This window comes from Aythya marila (assembly GCF_965140915.1).
Source record: "Aythya marila genome assembly, chromosome: 3".
Classification (NCBI taxonomy): domain Eukaryota; kingdom Metazoa; phylum Chordata; class Aves; order Anseriformes; family Anatidae; genus Aythya; species Aythya marila.
Genome location: NC_139044.1, coordinates 116,057,673 through 116,063,672, shown reverse-complemented (window position 1 = coordinate 116,063,672; position 6,000 = coordinate 116,057,673).

The following is a 6,000-nucleotide window of genomic DNA, read 5'->3' as shown; positions in this document are numbered from 1 at the left end:
TGTGCTTTATGGCTGGGAAACTGAGGCACAGGATGATGTACATGAGTTCTTGTAAGGAATTTATGGCAAAGCAAGTACTTAAAAAATCACACCCTTTATGCTGCGCCTAAATTAAATTGACCAGGACTGGCACAGTTCCCTGGCCTTGATGCCAAACGGCCCACGTTGGCAGCATTAAAGCCTTTTAACCTCCAAAACTGCATCCAGCTGCTTGCTGGGAGACATCGTGTCCCATGCAAACTCCTGAATGGTGCCTGGAAAATGCTGGGGACAGAATAGCTGTCTCAGCCAAAATCACACTGGGGCATTCCTGCAGCACAGACAGTTGGGTTCCTACACCTGGCAGTTTTTTCTGGTCCTGTTCCATCTACTTTAAGACATTGCTGTCTCAGAGAGTCTTTTTGCACCCCTCTTTTGCTATAAATCCTATTTTTTTTTTCCCCCATCCTACTACTGGTTTACTTCTACCAATAAGTTTCCTTGATAAATTTCTGAGTGCACTTTAAAAGTATTTTTTCCCCCACACAAGAAAAATGACATTAAGCATTGATTTTTGGTGGAAAATGTAGGGAAAAAAGTGGTATTATATAGTTTTAAGGGTACCTTGGTTTAGGTCTCATATGAATTGGACAATAAGGAGCAAAATGACACTTTTGAATTTGCTTCTTTAAACTTTGAGAAAGTTGAGGATGTTTCCAAATTCCAACAAAAGACAGAATGAAAAAGAAAAAGAAAAGGAAAAAGAAAACAGGGAAGAAAATGTGAAACTAAGAGAAGCCACTTAGTGAGGTACATGGCATTGGTCCAGTCATGGCATTGATCCAGTAATATCTGATACAACTATGGCCCCTTGTTCCTTGGTTGTTCCAGCTTTAAAAAACAAAACGACATTTTTTTTTTTTTTTGTGTTCACAGTTATGCATAACTATGCAACTTGAAAACACTAATATTTTCTCTAAACATTTTTCCAGTGCTTGAAATATCTTGGATAGTAGGAAAACTACTGTCTACTACTGTTTCTTTTACCAGCTCTGTGAAGATAAGATTGTGAAGGAGCATTTTCCCCCCTTAGCAATGAGAATAAATTACCCGCAACCCCAGAGCTCCTGCCATTCAATGCAAACTGTCCCTGCTGTTGCTTGTCAGCGATGCTCCATGGCTTGTGCTCATGGTGTTTCCCTTTGGGATTTGCACATCCCAAAGAAGACACACATGGGAGAAATGGGAGGACAAATGTTAATGCTTCATATTTGCATTGTGTTCTGTTTTCAGGCCCTCATTTTGGTTTCCCCATGGGCTCAGCATCCTTTCTGGCCTGCTTTTTGAAATGCAGCTGTAGTGCTTTCCATGGAAAAAATATGTTTGGGTGGCTGACAAACTCTCTCCTCTAACGCCTGGCAGATTTTGGACAGAGAGAGAAGGTCACCACCTCCTTTCTCAGTCTCAGACAGTGGGGTTTGGTGTCACGGGTGGGGTTGGGTGTCACTGAAAGGTGCTGGTGCCTAGGGGCATGGCCAGGTTTCATGAGACCAGGCTGGCAGCTGGTGTTCCCAGGAAAGCACAAGCTCAGCACTTGACTTCTGCAGCTACAAGAAAGTTGCAAAAAGTAGAACTACTGATACATCTTTTAGTGATATCAGGAGCAGCAGTTTAGTTTGGGGATCCCTCATGGACTTATCTGCTCATTAGATTATCCCTGGCTGGCCTGAATTCCCTAAAGGGCATCAGCCCCTTCCTTACTGCAAGGGGGCTCTCCCTCCAAACCCACTGCCCTGGTGCACTGCACACACTTGCAAGATGAAACTTTTAGTGCAAAATAGAAGCTTCTTTTTTTCTCTTTCTTTCTTTCTTTCTTTCTTTCTTTCTTTCTTTCTTTCTTTCTTTCTTTCTTTCTTTCTTTCTTTCTTTCTTTCTTTCTTTCTTTCTTTCTTTCCTTCTTTCTTTCTTTCTTTCCTTCCTTCCTTCCTTCCTTCCTTCCTTCCTTCCTTCCTTCCTTCCTTCCTTCCTTCCTTCCTTCCTTCCTTTCTTTCTTTCTTTCTTTCTTTCTTTCTTTCTTTCTTTCTTTCTTTCTTTCTTTCTTTCTTTCTTTCTTTCTTTCTTTCTTTCTTTCTTTCTTTCTTTCTTTCTTTCTTTCTTTCTTTCTTTCTTTCTTTTTCTTTCCTTCCTTCCTTCCTTCCTTCCTTCCTTCCTTCCTTCCTTCCTTCCTTCCTTCCTTCCTTCCTTCCTTCCTTCCTTCCTTCCTTCCTTCCTTCTTTCCTTTTCTTTCCTTTTCTTTCCTTTTTCCTTTTTTCCCCTAAAATCTCACTTGTTTGAAAAAAAAAGTTGAATATACTGAAATTTTCATCATTATAGGAAGGTATTTTTTATAATTAATGTAAAAGAACTATCTTAGCCTTCTCTCTGGAGCCCCTCCCCAAGTGGACTGGAGGCTGCGTGAGGTGGCTGTGGAGGGGGCTCAGCTCAATCCCCTCTGTGCTGATGATGGGGGGCTAAAATCTGGATCAATTTTGTAAAGATACCATTGGTAATTTTGGTACACCTGGCTGATGCTAGGATAGTAATGTCATTTTGCCACCTTAGTTTCTTTAGCACTGTAACCCTGTAGAGCCTATCATCACTTGTAGCCTGTCTGGTTGAAGGAAATCACCATGAGGAGTGAAAAATTCTCTTTTTTCTATCTTGGTCTTCACTAACAACTGCTATTCTTCAGAATGTCTTCACTGAGGGTCCTTTAAATGTGACAATAATATGACTGGTATTTATTTTGTGCATTATTGTGTAGGTTTACTGACCTAAGAAGCACGTGCTCCAGATACTACTTTGTAACTGCGTGTGGCACTGCACCAAGAAGATTTTTCTAATTTTTGTCATTAGCGTAGAGTCCCTGTTAAAATGAGGGAATTATGTCAAGGCAAAAAAGATGTAAGATTCATCTTTTCTTGTCTTACTTCAGTGGTGGTGGAGACATTCATTTTCATTTCTCTACATTTCCTGGAGGGATGCAAGGAGGATGGAGTGGGGCAGAGCATCTGCCCTTCTTGCTGTGCCTTCATTCACACTGCCTGGGTAAAAATGGTGAGGAACAAGGGAAGTTGTGGTGCCTCACACCTGCTTGCATATTTGCGGGGGTGGAAAAGAGCAGATGTCCAGGGCTTCCAATTCTGGGATTCCTGCAGGAATGTGGGCTGGTGACAGCTGATGGAGCTGGAGAGGGGTTGGGTGGGGGAGCCTGTCTGCACGGGGCCTGGGAGAGAAGGTGATGGGGATGGACTCCAGAGTGAGCAAGGCCGCTTCAAGCTGGAATGTTTATGGCCTGGATACAGAAATTAAATCCTATCCTGCAGGGATATGCCCAGTCTTAGGGTCTCAGCTTGATATTTAGTGTTGTTTGTGGGTTAGTTGATAACAAGATCAAATTGTTGACCTCTTCAGCCTTGGCCTGATATAGCCAATGGATATGATGTGTCCAATGCTAGCAATCAGAGCTTCAACTCCAAATGTCCATTCCTAAGGGATGGGAGCAGGCAGGAATCTACAGGAAAAGGCCAAGAAATAGCCCAATTTGCACCCAATACTCAATTTATCTCCCAGCAAAGTCTTCTGAACCATGGTTTGTTGGCATGTTGATTCTGGAGGTATCTGGGTAGGGTTCTGCTGGAATGTGCTTGAACAGAGAAAGGCTACAGAGACACCCAGGTCCTCAGCCGTGCCAGTAATTTGTGTTACAAGAACTACTTGTTTCCTCTACTAGAGGTTTCCCAGTCAATGGGATTTGAAGTATAATTCACATCAAGAGGCCTTTTGGCCCAATTGCTTCTTGTGAAATCAAAGTTCAAACAGACTACAGAGAGTTATGCAAACAGCAAGATGTTATCCAGCTCTGGGCACAGAGGTGGTAAAGGTAACAAAACTAATAATAATGCAGAAAACTTTGAGGATGTCATCTGATTTTGGTTTTGGACTAATGAGGGGAAAATGGCTAATGAGATATTTATCACTTTCACAGATTCATGGAGGATCCAAAAAGTCATTAATCTCGTATTACTCCTGCTGCTATCCATATTGATAGGTAAGTCTTGAAGAGGTTAAGTGAATTATTCTGGTCCCTTGTAAATCTGGGGCACAGCCAGCAAGAGAAGTGGCACTCCATGTAAATGCACCTCTTAGGGCACCCAGTCCCAATCAGTGGAGTTATCACTTCAGGTCTCCAAATACTTTTTGAATTCAAACAAGAGAGAAGAGATTTCTGAGGCCACACTGTAGTCAGGTAAGACTTCTGGGAAGAAAAAAGACTTCATTTCTTTGCTCCTATCACCTGATGCAGGTAGTTGCACCACGGAAGCTGCCTTGCTGCAGGGCCAAGCCCTCACTGCAGCATCAGGACCGCTCTCTCTAGCCATTGCCCAAACCAGAAAGCCACTGTCCCACCAACCTGCAGGACTCTGCTGGACTGTACAGTTTTGACTACCTTAATTTGTTCTTATTGGAATAGAAAGAGTGGGTTCCTGCCTCCTCCTGTGTACTGGGAGGTCTTTGCATGCAGGACAGCTCTGTCCGCCTTCAAGGCAGGACAAAAAGTCCTGGGGGAGCATTAAGTGCTGGTACGTCTTCAGACAGGATAAGGACAGGGTAAAGTTTCAATCCCATCCAACTGGTGCTTTTACAATTAAACAGATTAAGGAGGATCTCACCAAGGTCGAAGTCCACGCCAGGATCTGGAAAACAGCCCGTGGGGCAAGCACTCACATGCATTGGTGCATCAACCTCGCATCTTTGTCTTTCTGAAGGCAGGGCATGAAGCTGACTGTGGCTGACTTCTGGAGGATGGAAAAATCCTTCCAGCAAGTTTCAGGCATTTTCTGGGCTTTGTCCAGCACTCGGTAGTATTTCTCTGCCTCTTCTCCCCTTCCACCTTTGAGGCTGTGAAGAGCTTTGGAGCCCATTAGGGTCACAGCACCCAGATCCCCAAGGTGACACCAGCTGGGCTCCCTTGGGGAAAACAATTACCAAATTAGCACCCTATGCTGACAACACGTCCTGAGAGCTAATTGAGCTGGATTTATGACCCTGGGGGGTTAAATCAGGCAACGCAGACCTCTCCAAACTTCGTCCAACTCTAATAAAGAGTCCCCACTAGCAGACCAGTGGCTTGGAGCCCAGTGGGTGCCCAGTGTTGGATGGAGAATTCGGCCCTGGCCCCCAGCTGTTGCCCTTGAGGTTTATACAGCTGCTGGGGAGAGCAGGGGGAGCGAGGGGTTGGGGGCACAGCTTTGCAAGTGCCTCGGTCCCGCAGCAGGGTCAGAGGTGGACGCGTTTGGGCTAAAAGAGGAACAGGTGGGTAGCGGGCTGACAGCAGGAACACTGGCACTTTTATTTTTAACAGCCCTCCCCCCGTACACATGCATACGGTGCTGGAAAATGCAATTTACAACTGCCTGAAAAGTGTCTTATTGAATCGCATGAGCCACCCTCCCTCAGAACAAGGGGATGGACTTGTTTCCAGGGGGTGAATATTTGGGGAAGGAAGTGACACCTCCTTTTAATCATGCAAAGCTTCCGAATTAAAGCATTAAGACATGCACATCACGGCGAGCATCCCACCTGTGTGCTCCTGTCCTCTATTTCATGTTTCATGTTTCTTCCTCGTGTCAATGCGTTTGTACAGCAAAACACAAGGATGGCTTCAGCTGAGCTGTGTGAATACCTGGGTATTTAGGTCTCTTGCAGTGTGAAAGGCTGGGGAAAAAAAAAATCTTGTTGTGCTTTGGCAGAAATATTCTTTAAGGTAGGGTAGGGAATGGTTTCTTGCTGGATTCAAGCAGTTTTTGAAGACCCTCTGAGCACAAACAGGAAAACAGAAGGAAGTATGAAAGAAGGTTATTTTTTTTTTTGTTTGGAAAAACAAATTGAGGATTTAATTCAAAAATGATCTATAGGTATTTGGTTTTGATTATTTTCTTTCTTTCTCTGGACATGAGCAACTAAGCAGAGCTAAGACGA